The following is a 22623-nucleotide window of genomic DNA, read 5'->3' on the forward strand; positions in this document are numbered from 1 at the left end:
ATGACCTCAAGAGAACGGTTCACACCAGACATCGCAAGAATATTGTGGAACTGAAACAGTTTTGTAAAGAGGAATGGTCCAAAATTCCTCCTGACCGTTGTGCAGGTCTGATCCGCAACTACAGAAAACGTTTGGTTGAGGATATTGCTGCCAAAAGCAGGGTCAACCTGTTATTAAATCCAAGGGTTCACACACTTTTTCCAACCTGCACTGTGAATGTTTACACAGTGTGTTCAATAAAGACAAGAACAATTATAATTGCTTGTGTGTTATTAGTTGAAGCAGACTGTGTCTGTCTGTTGTTGTGACTTAGATGAAGATCAGATAAAATGTTATGACCAACTTGTGCAGAAATCCAGATATTTCGCCATTCAGGAGAAAACATTGTTCGTTCACGGAAGGGATTTTAAGTGATGACCCATTCGTGAGTTTATTTTTCAATAAATACTGATGAGTGATGTTGCATTGTCTGAATCTTTATGAATTATACAGAAATAGCATCACTTGAACTTTCCACATGTCTCTAGTGAAGGACATATACGCTATGTGTATTAGAAGTGGAGGTGATGTACTTTTTCTTTTCTTGGAGTCTTACTACAGTCTGACCTTGGGCTATTGTGGGGTAGTTCTTTGCGTTTTTGCGTCAGAGATGACTCAAGCGTCTGGATTTATGTGACTGAGGGGACTCGTGTTTGAGTGGATGAACAGAGGGAGCTGTGTGCGTGGGTGAGCATCACACCACCAGATAATAGTGGGTTGCCATTGATTACATTGTCACATGATTTTCAGGAAAGGATAGGAGCAGAATTTACATTGAGAATATCTTATATATCTCATAAATATCTCATAAAGTCTGCCTCTATTCAAATGAACTACAGTAGATATGAATATGTTAAACAACTCATGTTCTTACCAAATGTAAAATTATCTTAGAATAAAGTCAGAAGGTTATCATGATTAAATCAAGATTGTCCAGGAGGAATACTAGCATTTGAACTGAGTAAGGATGTTTCACTACCAGAACGAGCTATTGTCACCCTTGCTTATGATTGACTAGTCAAATCACCGTGTGAATGTACACAGCTGTACAGAAGCTTGTCTATCTTTCTCTTGGCTAAGGATCTCATGCATGCAAGTGGGGGCCATGTGACCGTGACGACTGTAACACAGCCCGTGCTGAGACCTGCGCATCAGTCTGATGGACCAGACCCCCAGGATCCCCTCCAGTCACATGTTCTTCATAGAGTCTGTGACCGCCGAAGTGTCTCTCACTGAGGACGGTGAGTTACAGGCCCCTCACTCAACTGCCCCTACCCCACCCCCATCTCACATGTATAACCTTCCTGGCCCCTACCCCATTCCCATCTCACAGGTATAACCTTCCTGGCCCCTACCCCACCCCCATCTCACATGTATAACCTTCCTGGCCCCTACCCCATTCCCATCTCACAGGTATAACCTTCCTGGCCCCTACCCCACCCCCATCTCACATGTAGAACCTCCCTGGCCCCTACCCCATCCCCATCTCACAGGTATAACCTTCCTGGCCCCTATCCCCATCTCACAGGTATAACCTTCCTGGCCCCTACCCCATTCCTATCTCACAGGTATAACCTTCATGGCCCCTACCCCATCCCCATCTCACAGGTATAACCTTCCTGGCCCCTACCCCATCCCCATCTCACAGGTAGAACCTTCCTGGCCCCTACCCCACCCCCCCATCTCACAGGTATAACCTTCCTGGCCCCTACCCCATCCCCATCTCACAGGTATAACCTTCCTGGCCCCTACCCCATCCCCATCTCACAGGTACTTCCCTGGCCCCTGCCCCATCTCACATGTATAACCTTCCTGGCCCCTACCCCATCCCCATCTCACAGGTACTTCCCTGGCCCCTGCCCCATCTCACATGTATAACCTTCCTGGCCCCTACCCCATCCCCATCTCACAGGTAGAACCTCCCTGGCCCCTACCCCATCTCACATGTATAACCTTCCTGGCCCCTACCCCATCTCACAGGTACTTCCCTGGCCCCTGCCCCATCTCACATGTATAACCTTCCTGGCCCCTACTCCATCCCCATCTCACATGTATAACCTTCCTGGCCCCTACCCCATTCCCATCTCACATGTATAACCTTCCTGGCCCCTACCCCATTCCCATCTCACAGGTAGAACCTCCCTGGCCCCTACCCCATTCCCATCTCACAGGTAGAACCTCCCTGGTCCCTGGCCCCTGCCCCATCCCCATCTCACAGGTGACACACAGTGATGCATTCAGGGATCACAGAGATATCTTTATATTCCTGCAGGTGTCCTATATATTCCTGCAGGTGTCCCTACCCAGGTGTCCTTTGCCTCTAGTCTAGAATAATGGAAAGCAGTCATCTGACAAATGTCAAACACTGTAAACTTTCATCCAATGTTTTATTTGACTGCTCATTGTAAAATGTCATTATGGATAGGATACTGCAGTTGTGTTGTTGTCTTTTTAGTCCCCCCCTGTGCTTTCCTAAGCGACCAAGGTGTCCCTGTAGCCCGAGGTTCCATTCCCGCGGTTGGTGTGTGTGTCTGTGTGTGTGTCTGTGTGTGTCCATAATGTCGAAGTTTGTTCAATCAAAACCTAAATTTGTTTCTGACTTAGCGGTTGTGATTGAATAGGGATCCGTCTCTGTGCTCTGTGCCAGGCCAGTGTCGCCGTATCTGCACCTGGTTTACTTTACAGTCGGACCTGTAGCTTGTTATTCAACATTTATAATATCAGCCACGGCCCAGTGCTTGGATCAGCACCAAATCGCTAAAGGTGTGTAAATAACTGGAAACATCTGACATGATCAAAAAGAGGAAAACAGGAAGTTCTGTTACTGCTCAGTGGTATGGATCTTATCTGCATCTCCATCAGCATTTATTAGTCTGGAAAACAATAGTCTGTTTTGAATATATGTAGGTCCTTACGACGATGGAACAATAGTCTGAAATGCAAACTCAAGACCTCAAGACAGTAACGCAAACTCGAGAACATAAAGTCATGATTTGCTGTGAATGTGTGCATTTCTACATTTCATTGTGGTCTGTGGGTGTCGCCACAGTAACTCCCCTCCTCCTCCTCCTCCTCCTCCTCCTCTCACTCACGCCAGCTCCATCCGCCCACTGAAAACGTGTGGACTCAAAACATGTGGTATCAAAACGTGGGCAGATTTGATCTTTTTTTCACATTTTCAATGCCAATTTACCAACCTAAAATGTGGACAGGCAAAATCTCAAACATGTCATACAAATCTCTGCTGGAACATGTGTGAGTGAGTGAGTGAGTGAGTGAGTGAGTGAGTGTGTGTGAGTGAGTGTGTGTGTGTGCATGTGTGAGTGTGTGTGTGTGTGCGTGTGCGTGGCTCAGATTTAAAATACAAGGCTACTCTGTCCTTGAGATTCTCAAACCCTCGTAAAAAATATCATCTGCTGGTCAAAATGCTATTACTATATTACAATGAATTAGGCTATAACTTGTATTGTAGGGGCAGAAAACAACACCATATCTGCATGTCCATGTAAAGAGGTAACAGTATAGAATCCACCACTGGCCGACCGTGCCCACATGATGGGAAAAGCCTCTCTCCACCCACTCTGCCTTTACCACCATGTGTATGTAGGTGGTAGGACTCACAGCTGTGCTGTTACCAAACAGATGAGTGGGTCATGTTGAAAGACTCTGAGTATAACTGGGAGCCCTTTACTATCGGCAGTATGGAAAGTCATTTCTCATCAGCATTATGCTGATGGGTTTTTCTTTCATTATGCAAATTTCTTTCAAAATATTCTCCTTCCGTCATTGATGTCGATATAGGTGCACTTTGGTTGTTGATCTCAAGAAGCATTGCTCATCTTTGGGCATTTTTTGTATTTTTCCAAATGAACAATTAGGCTAAATCAAGGCAGGAGAATTCCACATTGTGCATACTTCTTATACATCTAAGTCAGATTTGTAAAATAAAATTGCTGTATTATAAATACAGTAGTTGTGCACTTAAAGGGCAATTACACCACTTTTCAACCTCATTTTCATTTTCTCCAGCACAGTACCAGTGTCTACAAATGTGAAAACAGCGCATTTCTATACAAAGTTAAAAGGTTCTACATGATGACATCATCAAAGGTGAAAACATTGAAAAATAGTGATTTTCAAACACTATGAGAATTTCTTGATGACGTGATGAGCAAGAAAATACCCTCCCTCAAGGCTAGAAACCCGTTGTAGGTTTTTGAAAATCACAGATTTAAAAAAAGACAAATGTAGGACCTTTCTTCTTATCTTTTTAACCACAAGTCATAGAAACATGCCGTTTTCACATACGTAGACACTGGGATGGTGCAGGAGCTAATGAATATGAGGTTGAAAAGTGGTGGAATTGCCCTTTTAAGGTGACGTAGAAGACAGAACGTGCACTGCAAGCTGTTAAAAAAACAAGCAATGAAAGCAAGACATTACATCAGCTACGGTGTACTCTACTCATCCATTTTTAGAGCAACCAGGTCATCAATCACGTTGTTATATACTACATCTCTTCAAAGCACTGAGGCCCTGAAACACCATAACACTGGTTATGGGAAGTCGTGAGAAGAGGGACTTGTGTATACACAGCCTCGGCGTTTGGGGAGCCATCTCCAAAACAATGGAGTGGAAGTGTGACAGTGGGTTGAGGAGATGCACATGCCCCCCTGTATCTCTGCCGTTGACCGCTCCTTCTTGGGTGCTGTTTCATGGGGCCCTCTGAGCTAATCATACAGCTCCCTGTCCGGCCCTGTGCTTTAAATCAGTGGAAGCCCCCCCCCCCCCCCCCCATCCAACATGTATGAGCTTTTGTACATTGACTCAGCACTTTATAATTTAAACACCTCACAGGTTTCCCTCTCTAGTAAAGCCTAAGTGTCTATACTTTACTAGAGAGAGAGAGAGAAGGATATAGAGGGAGTGGGAACAGCTGAAGGGGGCCTCAATCCTACAATCCTGCAGTGCAGAGAGACCGTTGAATTGACTATGTTCAGTTTATGAGCTGTTCCGTGCCTTCCCTGCTTCCCTGTGCGGTGTCTAGGTGAAGTGGAGTGGGGGGGTCTGGTTGGGAACAGCCTGGAGGGGGAATTCCCAGAGATGCTGTTCACTGTCAGCAAAGAGGGAGTCATCTCTCTCAACGCCCCACTAGACAGAGAGACTCAGGACCAGGCGAGTGGCCACACAGTTTTCATTCATATTGTATCGTACCTCCTTGGCTTTAACATATAGTAAGGACTTGTTAGGACTGTGAACGCATCGTCATGTCATGTGATGTACGGCATTACACTGTAAGAACAGAGGAAAATCGGGGTTAACAAGAAAAGGAGGATCATGACTCAAATCACAACGTGTCTTTTTTCCTCCTCTGCAGTTTTCCAAAAAACTAAGCTCCAAAGCCGTACAGGATTAGATAAACATCCATTTTTTTGGCACAGGTTGTCTTTGGGGTCATTCCGCAGAGTAACAAGCAACGTGTTTGGCCAGAGACCTTAACTGCTCACTGGTCTGACACAAGTAAGGAGAAATCCATCAGGTTATTGGATGTTCTGTTTCTACAGAAAGCCCGCGGAGAGTCTATTCTGTCTGAACCTTACCTATAGCACAGTAATCATAAAGCCAGATACACCCCCTCTCCCCTCCTTATCCGCTCTCCCTGCCTGGCAGTGACTGTCACCTCTCATGATGGAGCTGTCATGTTCCAGCATGCATCACACATGAGTCACAGCCTATTGATCCACCTCCTCACGCAACACAACACGAGTGAGGCAGTCCAGGTTGTTCCCTGATTGCGATGGTTCCACGCTGACTGACTGAGACTCATATGTCCGTGCCATGTGACTCTTACAGCTGATGGAGGGAAAAGGGAGGAGAGGAGGAGGGGATGCACGCACGTGTACAGTACCTCTCGCTTGGTGTTGACAGAGTTGCGTGCCCGTATGATGAATCATCTCTGGACGTGTCAAAGAAGGCGCTACACAAGCAAAATGGCTCAGTGCCGTGAGCTGAATGGCAGCCCAGGAATCAATGGACACACTGAGTGTTAGCACTGTCACTGCCTATCGTTCACCTAATGGCTTCATCTTCTAAAGACAGGTCAGAGTGAAAGGGGAGAGAGGGGGGTGAGCAATCTGCACTCTAAAAAAGCAATTTCATTCACACACATACACCCCACACACCTCCCATCCCCCTATCTATTCCAAGAAAGCTCAATAAATAATGAATACAAAATCGTTGGGGCTTTATCTCAGACTGTGGTTCCAGTGTGTAATTGTGCATCGTTCAATACAGAACATGAAGATCTTTCCCTGGCTGAGAACTGGCGCTTTGTGTTATTCCAGTGTGAAGGTCTGTGGTCTCACTGTGCGCCCACACAGGGAGATTTGATCTGGACACTTTGTGAAAGCACATGTCTGATAGTTCCAGATCAGCATCGTGGTGGAGCGTCCGGACGGCAGGGAGATCGCCAAGCCTGTGGAGCTGAGAGTGATGGCGGGCGATGCCAACGACAACAGGCCCACCCACGTTCCCTACCACACAGTACCACACCGTGGTCAAGGAGCTTGCCCCACGGGGTGAGGCGCAACCCTCGGAACACTCATATGACACACTCCTACAGACAACTCTGGAACATACTGGATCACAAAGGCCTTTTGTTTACGCTTAAAACGAAATACTCCAAAATAAAAAACGATGGAGAAATTCATCAGGATGCTCAAAATAGGATTCTGTGTTTCTCACTTGAGGGTTCAAAGAAAATGTGTTTTTGCCCACACACTAATCTGCGAGGACTTTGCTCTTTTCCCAGGGACAGAAATCCTCACAGTTCAAAGCAGCCGACAACGATGATCCGAAAACCGATAACGTGACAATCTTCTAGCGGCTGGTTGGCCAGATCCTAGAGAGCTCTCGTGCCTTGTTCCAGGTGGGCCGTGACTCTGGGGTCATCTCAGTGCAAGCAGGCAACCTGGAGGGAGCTGCCCCACAGTACACACTGACCATCACTGCTGAGGACGCTAAAGGTGACCAACAGTGCTGCATGGCAATGTGGTTCTGTGGTGGTAGGGAGAGGGGTGAGGGATTACTTCCACAAAGATAATGTATACATAGTACAATGTAAAGATAATCCAGAGATACTCTACAGTAGTAACCTATTGTGATATGTAGACGGGTGCAGTGGTAGGGTAAATGAGTTTTAGACTAGCAGATGTAATGTTGGAGGTTTTCCCTCTGCTTCTTCTGAGGAGAATATTGTTTAAATATGACACTGCAGTGACTGATGATCATGATTAAGACTGAAGGCATCAGTATGACAGAGGCATGCCAAACTAAGTGACTCACTGATGGAGCCTGTCTCTCTCTGATGATGATTTCCTTTGCAGGCTTAAACAGCTCCTGTACTGTGGTTGTGACAGTGCAGGACGAGAACGACAACCCACCCGTCTTCACTCAACACGAGGTGCCTTTACCCAGGCTGAAGAGAGGACCGACAGCGTGATTTTTGGTTTGGGGGGGATAGAAGTGATTCAGAGCACTCATTGCAAATCTATCTGCTTAGACAGTATATTCGTTTTTTTTCTTTTCTGTTGAATGGCTGCTGTTTGAACTCTCCCTCCAGGTCACTGATTTGATTTCCCAGAGGGGAGAGAGATGGAGTGCTTTTAGGGGGATCCAAGCTTAACTCTCAGGCTTATACAAATGTAGGACCTTCATTTGAGCCTGTTCGCTACAGCAGTGAAGTAATCCTTCAGCAACAGAACATGTGAATTGTTACGTGGCTTATAATTCATGGACAATGAATTAAGTCAAGTTTGAAATTTAAAAGTGGGAGTTACAAACTTCAGAAGCATAAAAAAAAATTTTTTAATCTCAAATACACTACACGTTTGACATTTCCTGCATTGCAGGACAGCTCTCCTACAACAGGGTGATCAAATTAATATGCTACATCTGTGGAGATGGAACCGTATTATTGTAGGGTTTATTTCTCATTGTGCTCCAAATGGACAATGTTCTCTGAGTTAATCTGAATAAGCCTCAGATGAGTCCTGTGAGAATCCTTTATTTATAGAATAAGGCAAATCCCCAGCGTCGCCATAAGACAGCTCTAAATGATATCCCTGACACTTGCAGCAGTCAGAACATTTCACATCTTCATAGGAAAAGCGTTGCACTGAGCAATATTTACTATCATGTCTGAGCTCACTGGTTAAAAAAAAGCAGTTTTTAATGAAATATGAAATACTTTGTTAAAGGTGAAAAATGCATCCCTTCTAGTACAGAAATGAACTGCATCGTTCTGCAATTTGTCAATAAAAAAAACTCATAAGAGCTCTCGTTAGCCGCACAGTGTTGTCATCTCCTCTGGTTCGGGGGGAGTGTAGCTGAGCCTACCAATGAAATGGACCTCAGTCTTAACATAAATGCTGATCTATGATCAGATGCATCTTTGGGGACAGTCAGTGTTTCCAGTGGTCTTTTCCATAGTCGATCCTCATGAATAATGCAGGAGATAGGATAGTCATCTTAAAATGGGGACTTGACAATGGGACACAAAGCTCTCGTTGTCCTCACTGGTGCTAGACTAAGTCAATGTAAACCCCAACTGTGCTTGTTAAGTTCCGATGCTCTCGGAGTGAGAGAAGGTACTGTTACGATACAGTAGACGTGCCCTGCCTTCATATTCATCCCAGAGTCATCCAGTGTCTTCTTCATTGGGTGCATGCCATGACAAAAGATTTACAGCTCATTTTGGATTCTCATTTTGGATTCTCTATGCACCTCAACAATGCTGTCAATCATGTTTTGAGTCGATGCCAGCCCCAGGCTCATGTTCTCTCACTCTGACACACACACACACACACACACACACACACAGAGGTGGAAAAAGCTCTTGAGTGGGTCACGCCAGAGTGCCCCTGCTTTTTCCAGCAACATGTGAACGGGTTTGTAGGGAGCTGGCAGGTGAGTGATGAAGCCCATGGTATCAGCAACCCTCTAGCCCGGGCAGGCAGATCAGAGACTCAGCCGCTTCAGTGGAGGGCCACAGTGAGTGGCTGATTAAAGGACTCCCAAGCAGAGAGATAGGAGGTGTGTGAATGAAGGTCAACAACACAGGACCACACGGAACATGCCTGCATACACACACCAGACCTGGGTCAAATACACTGTACATAACCTAGATTATGTCAAATATGTACAAATATTTGAAATGCACTTGATATGGTTTGCCTGGAACAACGGAACCAATGGAGTAGTCCTAAAAATGCAAATTCCAAGCTAAATCCATCTAATACTAAATAATATACTTTTAAACTATTTCTCAAACAATCACATGTATTTTATTAAGCCCTTTTCAGCAGTTGTCACAAACTGCTTTACGGATACCCAGCATAAAAACCCCAAAGAGAAAGCTATGCAGATAGTAGCCCCTGCTTCATTATCTTATTCTTCTCCCTGTCCTCGTCCCCCCTTCTCTCTCCCTTTCTCCTCTCACCTTTTTCTCTACCTCCTCCCCCCCTCTCTTAGTACGGCCCCTTCCACCTGAAAGAGGATGCTCCTTTGGGAGCCACGATAACGGCGGTGTTGGCATGTGATGCTGATGAGAGGGGAGGAGACAGCTGGCAGGTGAGTTACAGGCTGGAGTCTGGCAATGAGGAGGTGTTCACACCGGTCACAGACAAGCAGACCAATGAGGTTTCACTCATCCTCTCCAAGGTACGGCAATCTCCTTCATTCAATAGTCTCTATTCTCTCTTGTTCATTCACAAATAAGACAACCCAGAGAGCCCTAGACGTTGATGAATAGGAGGCATTTTAACATTTTAACATGATCTCAACATGGTAATAATAACTATGTAGAAATATTCAATATTGACTCTAATAATTATGTATTTTAGTAAGTAACCATAAGAAAAAGATACATGCATATTGAATCTTGCTTTGTATATCCCTTTCTGTGTCTCTTCATACACGCACATGCGGGCATTTCCACGGCACGTGTCCCAAAAATAAGCCATGACACAAACAATAGTTTATCCCCAAATAATCTGAGCCCATCCCTGGGGTGTCTCTCTGGCTCTTCCCTGGTCTCCTGTAATCCCCTCCACGCTCCCAGCCCCGCCCCAGCACAGCCCTGCCGCAGCTCTCTCCCCTGGCCTGGACAGGAGGGCTTTGGAGAGAAAGAGGGAGTGTTTGTCATTGTTTGTGTACCCATTCTCTGGAAGCGGGGCAACTACGTTCTACCGCTCTATGGGAGTAGAGGACTGTTACCTATATTCCGCAGAGGTAAACCAGGAGTTGCCTCCGGTATTGTCTAAACTGATACAGGACTGGAGCACAACCCCTTTGCATTGTCTCTGATGAACCCTGCCATACATTAATGATATGCTGTATAAGGCTCTGACATAGACCTACTGTAGCCAATTTTGAAGCACCACATACAGTGTATATTTAGTGTAGGAGTTACAGGCTTAAAGCCAGCCAACGACCGTCCGTCTGATAAAATAGCTTGTTAGTACATCCGAGCACGCTCACTAACATGTTGCCTTGTGGCGAGACTGAGACAACCCAGAGGGTAGTCCCGTTGTCTCAATAACAGCAGCTTGCACGACGCCTAACTGAATCATGACACAGTGCCATTAGTCTGTGGAAAGTAATTACCTGTTTACCACACAGGCAAGGGCACCGCTAACTAAACACTAGCTAATCTGTCTCTCTGGTGCTGTGCTACGGTTGTTTCGATAGCGTGAGGATAATATCAATGAGAGTATTCAGCTCCTGCAGTGCTGTAGGCGGATGTGTCTGAGGTTGGGTGTAGCATGCTAATCCACGTGACCTGGTCAGGAAAAACTCTGGGCCTTTTTCTACCAGGCCCATGTCAAGCACGTGTTCTGTTCAGATGCCTCCTACACGCGTACATACAGTACCTGCCGTCATGAATGGTGAATGAGATAGGATGGCGTCGAAAAATGTGTGGTCGGTGGCCGTGTGCTAGGTGGCAGGTGCACATAGCTGATTCAATCATTTTCAGAAGGGAAGAATAAAGATTACAGACGAACACACACACACACACACACACACAGGACTACTTCTTTGATCTTATTACAATCTTGATATAAAAGAGGGGGTCACTAGCAATCGTCTCCTTCTTTTTAAACCCATTGAGCTGGAGACTCTCATGCTTCAAGTGTCCCCATTTAACCTAGTGGGACGCCCTCCACACAGCAACTTAAGGCCAGCAACGGCAGCTGAGGGGTGTTTGGATTCTTCTGGTTGTTGCCTGATACAAACCTGCACTTCACTTCCAGTCAGCACCATGAGTCACTCCAACACTGATCAACGTCTGTGTTTTTTCTCTGGCAACAGAGGTAGCTATTTGGACCAATCGACATGTTATGAGCAACAGCAATCACTTCATTTCACCAGAATGTAGACAACACAGGGGATACAATCCTGGGCTATGACCTCACAGAGTAAGCATAGCAACGGCTGTCCACTAACGGGATTCTCCATCACACTCAGGATTCATGTCAGGTGACACTTGAATCAAATGGCCGTCCCTGTCATTCCAGTTACCATTTTACGGTGGGAATAAAACTCCTCTCTGCCGGTAAATCAACTTGTCTGGCGGTATTATGCAGGTGACGGTATTATAGAGGCATTGTTTAGAGTCACTGTGTATTGTTCCACAACCCTCTCCTTTCCAGTAGGATCAGCCTGTAAATCTGTGGAACACGCCAATTAGCAGCAGACATATGCAGGCTCTTTCTGATCTCCTGTGTTTGCTCCATGAGCTTAATACAATCCCATGCCTTTGTTGGAGGGGGCAGTTCGATATTTTGCTCAGTCTAAATGAGCAGCCTGTGTGTCTCATGGAGTGCTGAAATGGCACATTCACAACAGATTCATTGATTGCTTTTTAGATCAAATCTGCTGTTTTCTGGAAAATGTTTAGTAAAGCCCTCCCATGATTATTTTCCTGGTGTTCATTCTTGCACCGTTGAACACTATGTTCCCATGTCTTACAGCTATTAGAACACTACATATACAGTTGAAGTCGATAGTTTACATACACTTAGGTTGGAGTCATTAAAACTCGTTTTTCAACCACTCCACAAATTTCTTGTTAACAAAATATACTTTTGGCAAGTCGGTTAGGACATCTACTTTGTGCAGGACACAAGTGATTTTTCCAACAATTGTTTACAGACAGATTATTTCACTTATAATTCACTGTATCACAATTCCGGTGGGTCAGAAGTTTACATACACTAAGTTGATTGTGCCTTTAAACAGCTTGGACAATTCCAGATAATGATTTCATGGCTTTGGAAGCTTCTGATAGGCTAATTGACATAATTTCAGTCAATTGGAGGTGTAACTGTGGATGTATTTCAAGGCCTACCTTCAAACGCAGTGCCCCTTTGCTTGACATCATGAGAAAATCAAAAGAAATCAGCCAAGACCTCAGAAAAGAATTGTAGACCTCCACAAGTCTGGTTCATCCTTGCAAACAGTTTTCAAATGCCTGAAGGTACCACGTTCATCTGTACAAACAATAGTACGCAAGTATAAACACCATGCAGCCATCATACCCCTCAGGAAGGAGACGCGTTCTGTCTCCTAGAGATGAATGTACTTTGGTGCGAAAAGTGCAAATCAATCACAGAACAACAGCAAAGGACCTTGTGAAGATGCTGGAGGAAACAGGTACAAAAGTATCTATATCCACAGTAAAAACAAGTACTATGTCGACGTAACCTGAAAGGCCGCTCAGCAAGGAAGAAGCCACTGCTCAAAAAACGCCTTAAAAAAGCCAGACTACGGTTTGCAACTGCACATGGGGACAAAGATCGTACTTTTTGGAGAAATGTCCTCTGGTCTGATGAAACAAAAATAGAACTGTTTGGCCATAATGACTATCCTGATGTTTGAAGGAAAAAGAGGGAGGCTTGCAAGTCGAAGAACACCATCCCAACCATTAAGCACAGGGGTGGCAGCATCATGTTGCTGGGGTGCATTGCTGCAGGAGGGACTGCTGCACTTCACAAAATAGATGGCATCATGAGGCAGGGAAATTATGTGGATATTTTGAAGCAACATCTCAAGACATCAGTCAGGAAGTTAAAGCTTGGTCGCAAATGGGTCTTCCAAATGGACAATGACCCCAAGCATACTTCCAAAGTTGTGGCAAAATGGCTTGAGGACAACAATGTCAAGGTATTGGAGTGGCCATCACAAAGCCCTGACCTCAACCCTATAGAACATTTGTGGGCAGAACTGAAAAAGCGAGTGCGAGCAAGTGTAACAGTATAACTTTAGACCGTCCCCTCTCCCATACCCGGGCGTGAACGAGGGACCCTCTGCACACATCAACAACAGTCACCCTCAAAGCATCGTTACCCATCACTCCCCAAAAGCCACGGCCCTTGCAGAGCAAGGGGAACCACTACTTCAAGGTCTCAGAGCAAGTGACGTCACCGATTGAAACGCTATTTAGCGCGCACCACCGCTAACTAGCTAGCTATTTCACATCCGTTACACAAGGAGTCCTACAAACCTGACTCAGTTACACCAGCTCTGTCAGGAGAAATGGGACAAAATTCACCCAACTTATTGTGGGAAGCTTGTGAAAGGCTGTGCGAAACATTTGGCCCAAGTTAAACAATTTAAAGGCTATGCTACCAAATATTAATTGAGTGTATGTAAACTTCTGACCCACTGGGAATGTGATGAAAGAAATCAAAGCTGAAATAAGTCATGCTCTCTACTATTATTCTGACATTTCACATTCTTAAAATAAAGTGGTGAATCTATCTGACGTAAAACAGGTTAATTTGACTAGGATTAAATGTAAAGAATTGTGAAAAAACGTACTTGGCTAAGATGTATGTAAACTTCCGACTTCAACTGTGTGTTAGTGCATGCACTTCCATATGAACAGCATTTATATGGCAACCTGTATGCATGTAGATGCTGGACTTCGAGCAGGAGAGCGAGTACATCCTGCTCCTTAGTGCTGAATATCCGGTGGCCCTGGTCCGAGGGCCAGCATTCACGGCAACCGTCTCCATCTATGTGGACGATGTCAACGAGGGCCCCATCCTGTCCCAGAACCACTACGAGGTCACCGTCAGAGAGGGGGAGGAGCCAGGACGGGTTATTGTCACTATTCTTGGATATGACCCAGACTCACACCCAATCAGGTGAAACATCATTCATCGGAAATAATGAAAAAATGTAAATGAATTCACAGTTTAAAGGCATTAATCAGGGTGTTATCCAACCCCGCCTATACTTTTGTCCAGATACTCGCTCAGAGGAGACAGAAATAGGTATTTCTCTAATGGGAAGTACTCAGGTGAGCTGAAGACCATCTAGGCCTTGGACAGAGAGGAAAACAGTACCTACACCATGGAGACCATGGTTGAAGATGGACGTAAGATGGTTTTCTGAGAATAATGTATATTTCTATATTTCCAGACAGAGGCTTCAGGGCAGCTTAGACCTCGGCCTTCTGTTTGTCCCAGTGGGTGTCAAATTTAATAAGGCAAGGCTAAAGCAATACTTCCATTGACAATTCAAGACCAGACAGTATTCAGTGACAAAGTAATAAGCAGGGAGTGAGTCATGCGAAGTGACAGCCAGTGTGTCGCTAGCTAGCTGCTGGGTGTAGAGTGGGAAGTGAGGAGGGGGTTTATGTTGTATAGAAAACTCCAATCCAATCCTCCCCCACACAAAGATAGGCATGACTCAGAACCGAACAGAAGACAGACTTGCAGGGTCTGAGAGCTGCACACGGCACCTCTCCAATTACCCGCTGCCCTTATCCCTCGCAGGCACTTATTATCACATTGAGTGAAAAATCTTTTCAGACTGGTCCATTACCTGAAGAATGGGGGCTCTGACTCACATCTTGAGTCCACACTTATAGAGGCTAGAGAGGACAGTGGTGTTAATTGGCGGAGATACTGTATTATGTTGGTTGGATCGAAGTGTACAGGTATCAGAAACATTAACAAATCTGCTTTGTCGTTCAGAGAGGTTGTGCTTTCTAATGTCCCTCTCTGTGCTCGTCAAAGCCAGTCCATCATCACCCAATACGGCATCACCCAGTACACCATGAGGACTGATGTTAACAATGATTCAATGGGTACTAATGTTAATTAAAACTGTACTATTTGCCTCCCAGGGAACTCTTCTCTGTCCTCCTCCACCCTGGTGATAGTCCAAGTCCTGGATGTGAACGACTACAGTCCTGTTTTGGTGGGGGACTACTCCTGGAAGTACCTGTGTACCCCTCACTGGGAGGACCAGGCCTTGGTGCTGGCATCCCGGGGACGGCGATGGTCCCCAGCATGGTGGCAGGCTCAACTTGTCCCTCCGCAGTGACGCCACCGTGCGAGCAAACTGTAACCTCACCACCATCAATGGTCTGCCTCATCATTCATCTTCTGTTTTTTCACGAAGACATTTTTTATTTTATCTTGACCCACAGAAAGATCAACACAAGTTCAGACCAACCTTTAGCCCATCAGATATTTTTAGTAACCAATCCAGCAGTGGAATGAGTTGTGTATATTACCATGACAATACAATAGGTGTAGACACTGTAATAGCGACAGGGTGACCCAACGCTATGACATTGTAGGCTAGCACCACACTGTAGGAAGTAGGACCCCGGAAACATTAACCTCTCTGCAGGATCAATCAAATCAAACCAAATCAAATGGTATTTGTCACATTCGCCGAATACAACAAGCGTAGACCTTAGCGTGAAATACTTACTTACAAGCCCTTAACCAACAGTGCAGTTCGAGAAAGACTTAAATATTGACCAAATAAACTAGAGTAAAATCATTCTTTAAAGTAGCAAAATAAAATAACAATAAAGAAGGCTATATACAGGGGGTACCGGTACCGAGTCAATGTGCGGGGTAGGGGTACATGCAGGTAGGGGTGAAGTGACTATGCAAAATAGTTAATAAACGGCAAGGGATGGCGGGGGGGAAATCAATGTAAATAGTCCGGTGGCCATTTGATTAATTGTTCAGCAGTCTTATGGCTTGGGGGTAGAAGCTGTTAAGAAGGCTTTTGGTCCTAGACTTGGTGCTCCGGTACCGCTTGCCATGTGGTAGCAGAGAAAACAGTCTATGACTTGGGTGACTGGAGTCTCTGACAATTATTTGGGCTTTCCTCTGACACCGGCTAGTATATAGGTTCTGGATGGCAAGAAGATTGGCCCCAGTGATGTACTGGGCTGTATGCACTACCCTCTGTAGTGCCTTACGGTCAGATGCCGAGCAGTTGCCATTCTAGGCGGTGATGCAACCGGTCAGGATGCTCTCGATGGTACAGCTCTAGACCCTTTTGAGGATCTGGGGACCCATGCCAAATCTTTTCAGTCTCCTGTGGGGGAAAAGGTGTTGTAGTGCCCTCTTCACGACTGTCTTGGTGTGTATGGACCATGATTGCTCGTTGCTGATGTGGACACCAAGGAACTTGAAGCTCTCGACCCGCACTACTACAGCCGCTTCGATGTTAATGGGGGCCTGTTCGGCCCGCCTTTTCCTGTAATCCACGATCAGCTCCTTTGTCTTGCTCACATTGAGGGAGAGGTTGTTGTCCTGGCACCACACTGCGAGGTCTCTGACCTCCTCCCTTTAGGCTGTCTCATCGTAGTCGGTGATCAGGACTACCACTGTTGTGTTGTCAGCAAACTTAATGATGGTGTTGGAGTCGTGTTTGGCCACACAGACATGGGTGAACAGGGAGTACAGGAGGGGACTAAGTTCACACCCCTGAGGGGCCCCAGTGTTGAGGATCAGCATGGCAGACGTGTTGTTGCCTACCCTTACCACCTGGGGGTGGCTCGTCAGGAAGTCCAGGATCCAGTTGCAGGGGGAGGTGTTTAGTCCCAGGGTCCTTAGCTAAGTGATGAGCTTCGTGGGCACTATTGTGTTGAACACTGAGTTGTAGTCAATTAACATCATTCTCACATAGGTGTTCCTTTTGTCCAGGTGGGAAAGAGCAGTGTGGAGTGCGATTGAGATCTGTTGTGGTGGTATGCGAATTGGAGTGGGTCTAGGGTATCCTTGAGGATGCTGTTGATGTGAGCCATGACCAGCCTTTCAAAGCACTTCATGGCTACCGACGTGAGTGCTACGGGGCGGTAATCATTTAGGCAGTTTACCTTTGCTTCATTGGGCTCAGGGACTATGGTGGTTTGCTTGAAACATGTAGGTATTACAGACTCGGTCAGGGAGAGGTTGAAAATATCAGTGAAAGACACTTGCCAGTTGGTCCGTGCATGCTTTGAGTACACATCCTGGTAATCCTTCTGGCCCCACGGCTTTGTGAATGTTGACCTGTTTAAAGGTCTTGCTCACATTGGCTACCGAGAGCGTATCACACAGTCATCCGGAACAGCTGGTGCTCTCGTGCATGCTTCAGTGGTGTTTGCCTCGAAGCGAGCATAAAAGGCATTTAGCTCGTCTGGTAGTCTCGGGTCACAGGCCAGCTCGCGTCTAGGTTTCCCTTTGTCGTCCGTAATAGTTGCCACATCCAACGAGCGTCAAAGCCGGTGTAGTGGGATTCAATCTTAATCCTGTATTGACGTTTTGCTTGTTTGATGGTTCGTCTGAGGGCATAGTGGGATTTCTTATAGCGTCCGGATTGGTGTCCCACTCCTTGAAATCGGCAGCTCTAGACTTGATCTCGATGCGGATGTTGTCTGTAATCAATGGCTTCTGGTCGGGATATGTATGTATGTTCACTGTGGGGACGTCTTCGTCGATGCACTTATTGATGAAGCCAATGACTGAGGTGGTATACTCCTCAATGCCATTGGATGAATCCCGGAACATACTCCAGTCTGTGCTAGCAAAACAGTCCTGTAGCATAGCATCCGCGTCATCTGACCACTTCCGTATTGCGCGAGTCACTGGCACTTACTGCTTTAGTTTTTGCTTGTAAGCAGGAATCAGGAGGATAGAATTATGGTCAGATTTACCAAATGGAGGTCAGGGGAGAGCTTTGTATGCATCCCTGTGTGTGGAGTAAAGGCGGTTTAGAGTTTGTTTTCCTCTGGTTGCACATTTCACGGATTTAAGTTTTTCTGCATTAAAGTTCCCGGCCACTAGGAGCACCGCTTCTGGATGAGCAATTTCTTGTTTGCTTATGGCCTTATAGAGTTGGTTGAGTGTGCTCTTAGTGCCAGCATCGGATTGTGGTTGTAAATAGACGGCTACGAATAACATAGATGGGAACTCTCTTGGTAGATAGTGTGGTCTACAACTTATCATAATGTACTCTAACTCAGGTGAGCAATACCTTGAGACTTGTTTAATATTAGACATTGCACACCAACTGTTGACAAATAGACACCCACCCCTACCCTCGTCTTACCAGGTGTAGCTTCTCTGTCCTGCCGGTGCATGGAAAATACCGCCAGCTCTATATTATCCGCGTCGACTCGGTGAAACATACGATTTTAATGTCCCGTTGTAATGGTTTTCTGGGGAAAGAGAGGCGGACCAAAATGCAGCGTGGTGGTTATTCATGTTCTTTAATTTATAAAGAAACTACACATGAGATAACTAACAAAAACAACAAACGTGCGAAAACCTAAAACAGTCCCATCTGGTGCAAACACAAAGACAGGAACAATCACCCCCAAAACCCAACACAAAACAGGCTACCTAAATATGGTTCCCAATCAGAGACAATGACTAACACCTGCCTCTGATTGAGAACCATATCAGGCCAAACATAGAAATAGACAAACCAGACACACAACATAGAATGCCCACCCAGCTCACGTCCTGACCAACACTAAAACAAGGAAAACACATACGAACGATGGTCAGAAAGTGACACCCGTTGGTAGGATAATCTTATTTTCCAATGATTACACATTGGCCAATAGAAAGGATGGCAGTGGGAGTTTACTCGCTCGCCCATGATTTCTCAGAAGACAGCTCAACATCCGCCCTCTTTTTCTCCATCTTTTCTTCACACAAATGATGGGGATTTGGGCCTGTTCCCGAGAAAGCAGTATGTCCTTCGCGTCGGACTCATTAAAGGAAAAAGCTTCTTCCAGTTCGAGGTGAGTAATCGCTGTTCTGATGTCCAGAAGTTATTTTCGGTCATAAGAGATGGTAGCAGCAACACTATGTACAAAATAAGTTTAAAAAATAAGTTACAAACAACACCAGGAGCACGTAAAACATCAGCCATCCTCTCCGGTGCCATTCTAGATCGAGGTGTTGTATTGTTTGAGTCACTGCTGTGTAAGAACCACTACGAGACAGCTAAATTAAAGTGACAAATTAGACCATTCTATTTGAGTCGTCATGGGATGTTAGACCTGACACACTCACTGAGGTTACCCGTGTATCGGGTGACGTCACCGACAATAAAATGGTTTTCAAAATAGATAGGATGATAGGATGTAATTCAAATAGTATGTAATTCAGGGATCCATTCAGGCCACCTGTAGATCCACAGTCACATGTAGAGAGGATTGGAGTGAGTGGCACTGAGACACTGACTGGCAGTGGAAGTAAAAATGGCCCCTATCCCTTCTTCTGAGGCGCTCTGACTAGGCAGTGTCAGTAATACGCTTAATGGCCCTCTTCCTGTCACTGTACTTGTCTGTAATGTGTCAGGCTGACATACATTAATCAGAATTGTCCACTTTGCTGTGCTGACATAGTCTCTATTGATTCACCGTGACAACCTTTTCTCTTCTTTTTTTTTCTCCCACCCAAACTCTCTGATGCGTTATTAATGGAAGCGGCGGGGGCTGGCTGTAATTATATTTCCCCTTTAATTTGTGTGATGTCACAGCTGGGGCCCGCTGGGCTGAAATGCTAAGAGGCTAAAAGTGTATTTTTCCCACCAGTGCCTAGCAGCTGCAAGACATGTCCCTAATAACACCTGCTGCAGACGTGCCATGGCGCACCTATTTACCTCACCTTTGTGGTGCTTCGCCCTCCTCCTCCCTGACAACTGGGGAGGCTGGAGAGAGTGACGGAGATGTGACGCTGCATCTGTGCCGTGCTTGTTCTGAGAGGGTACCAGTAGATTCCACTGTTCCTGTTCACCACAGAACAGAACAGAACAGAACAGACCGTCAGCCAATTATAATTAATCATACAGCAATCATTTACCTCTATATTTCCCATTATTCCTGGGCCGTGATAAAACCAGGTATATTTAAAAACCCCTCTCACATATACTATTCCTGTCAATGATGACGTCAAAGAAAGCTCACAATAAGAACCATTGAGACCAAGGGCTCCTCTACTATTTATGTCACTGACGCCTGTCGGCTGCAACCTTACCTAACAAGATGATATACAGTGCATTCGGAAAGTATTCAGACCCCTTGACCTTTTCCACATTTTGTTGCCTTACAGCCTTATTCTAAAACGGATTAAATTGTTTTCCCCCCTTCATCAATCAACACAAAATACCCCATAATGACAAAGAAAAAACTGTTTTTTAGAAATGGTTGGAAATGTATTAAAAACAAAAACCTAAATATCAAATTTACATAAGTATTCAGACCCTTTACTCTGTACTTTGTTGAATCACCTTTGGCAGTGATTACAACCTCGAGTCCTCTTGGATATGACGCTACAGGCATGGAACACCTGTATTTGGGGAGTTTCTCCCATTCTTCTCTGCAGATCCTCTCAAGCTCTGTCAGGTCCGATGGTGAGCGTCGCTACACAGCTATTTTCAGGTCTCTCCATAGATGTTCGATCGGGTTCAAGTCTGGGCTCTGGTTGGGCCACTCAAGGACATCCAGAAACTTGTCCCTAAGCCACTGCTGTGTTGTCTTGGCTGTGTGCTTAGGGTTATTGTCCTGTTGGAAGGTTAACCTTTGCCCCAGTCTGAGGCCCTGTGCGCTCTGGAGCAGGTTTTCATCAAGGATCTCTCTGTACTTTGCTCCGTTCCCCACGGCATGACGCCGCCACCACCATGCTTCACCATAAGGATGGTGCCTGGTTTCTTCCAGACGTGACACTTGGCATTCTGGTCAAAGAGTTCAATCTTGGTTCCATCAGACCAGAGAATCTTGTTTGTCCTTTAGGTGTTTTTTGGAAAACTCCAAGCGGACTGTCATGTGCCTTTTAGTGAGGAGTGGCTTCTGTCTGGCCACTCTACCATAAAGGCATGATTGGTAGAATGCTGCTGAGATGGTTGTCCTTCTGGAAGGTTCTCCCATCTCCACAGAGGAACTCTGGAGCTCTGTCAGAGTGACCATTGGGTTATTGGTCACCTCCCTGAACAAGGCACTTCTCCCCGATTTCTCAGTTTGGCCGGGTGCCAGCTCTAGAAAGAGTCTTGGTGGTTCCAAACTTCTTCAATTTCAGAATGATGGAGGCCACTGTGTTCTTGGGGACCTTCAATGCTGCAGACTTTTTTGTTGGTACACTTACCCAGATCTGTGCCTCAACACAATCCTGTCTCGGAGCTCTACAGACAATTCCTTCGACCTCATGGCTTGGATTTTTCTCTGACATGCACTTTCAACTGTGGGACCATACATAGACAGGTGTGTGCCTTTCCAAATCATGTCCAATCTATTGAATTTATCACAGGTGGACTCCAATCCAGTTGTAGGAACATCTCAAGGGTGAGCAATGCAAACAGGATGCGCTTGAGCTCAATTTAGAGTCTCATAGCAAAGGGTCTGAATACTTATGTAAATAAGGTATTTCTGTTTTTTATTTGTAATACATTTGCAAACATTTCCAAAAACCTGTTTTCGCTTTGTCATTATGGGATATTGTGTGTAGATTTATGAGAAAATGTGGGGAATTGGAAGGAGTCTGAATACTTTCCGAATGCACTGTGCATCTGACATTACAAACGGTAGGTACATAATGACACGTCAAGCTGTGTAAGGCTGTGTAAAGTGTAATATACTATAATGTCTGTCAGACCTGAGGACCTGTCGTGATAATAGTAGAAGTTAGAAGAAGATAAGAATGTTCTTTGTGTTGATCCAGAGGTGTGTCACAGTCTCTCCATCTCTTTCAGAACAGAGGCACATGAAGGGGAACAGTGTCAGAGGCCAGCCAGGGGCTTTTGCACCCCCAGATAACAGCTAACAGTCTGATAGTAAACCTCTGTTTACGAGACGGGAGCTCCTGCCTCTATGTTATATGCCGCTGTATTTTGGATTCGTTCATAGATTAGTTAAATTAATCAGAGCATTTGCACTACCCCCCCCCCAAAAAAAAACAACCTTTGTCACCCTTTGTCACCCTTTGGCCAGTTTGTTTGTTTTGAGTCACAGAGGCTCCACCACACACAAGTGACAGGGTCCCTCACACATACAGTACGTGTATGATAAACAGACCTAAGTCTTTCCTCTGTTAAGAATAATGTTGGTGTGGGCTGTTGATCATGTCAGAATTTTTCTCGTGTTTTCCAAAAACCTAGTTAATCAATCAGCCGTGGTTATTTATACATGGCTGTGAATTACATTTCCAATGAATTGGCCTGTATCCAAGGACTTTTTACTGAGTCCAAGCAGATGTTTAAAAATATATCTGAGGTAAT

General features: G+C 45.4%; 1 pseudogene; it reads left to right on the top strand.

The window, feature by feature from the left end:
- Positions 1–1198: 1198 nt before the first annotated feature.
- LOC135565514 (cadherin-17-like) lies at positions 1199–22169 on the top strand (annotated as a pseudogene).
- Positions 22170–22623: the final 454 nt, after the last annotated feature.

This window comes from Oncorhynchus nerka, linkage group LG28, assembly GCF_034236695.1.
Source record: "Oncorhynchus nerka isolate Pitt River linkage group LG28, Oner_Uvic_2.0, whole genome shotgun sequence".
NCBI lineage: Eukaryota > Metazoa > Chordata > Actinopteri > Salmoniformes > Salmonidae > Oncorhynchus > Oncorhynchus nerka.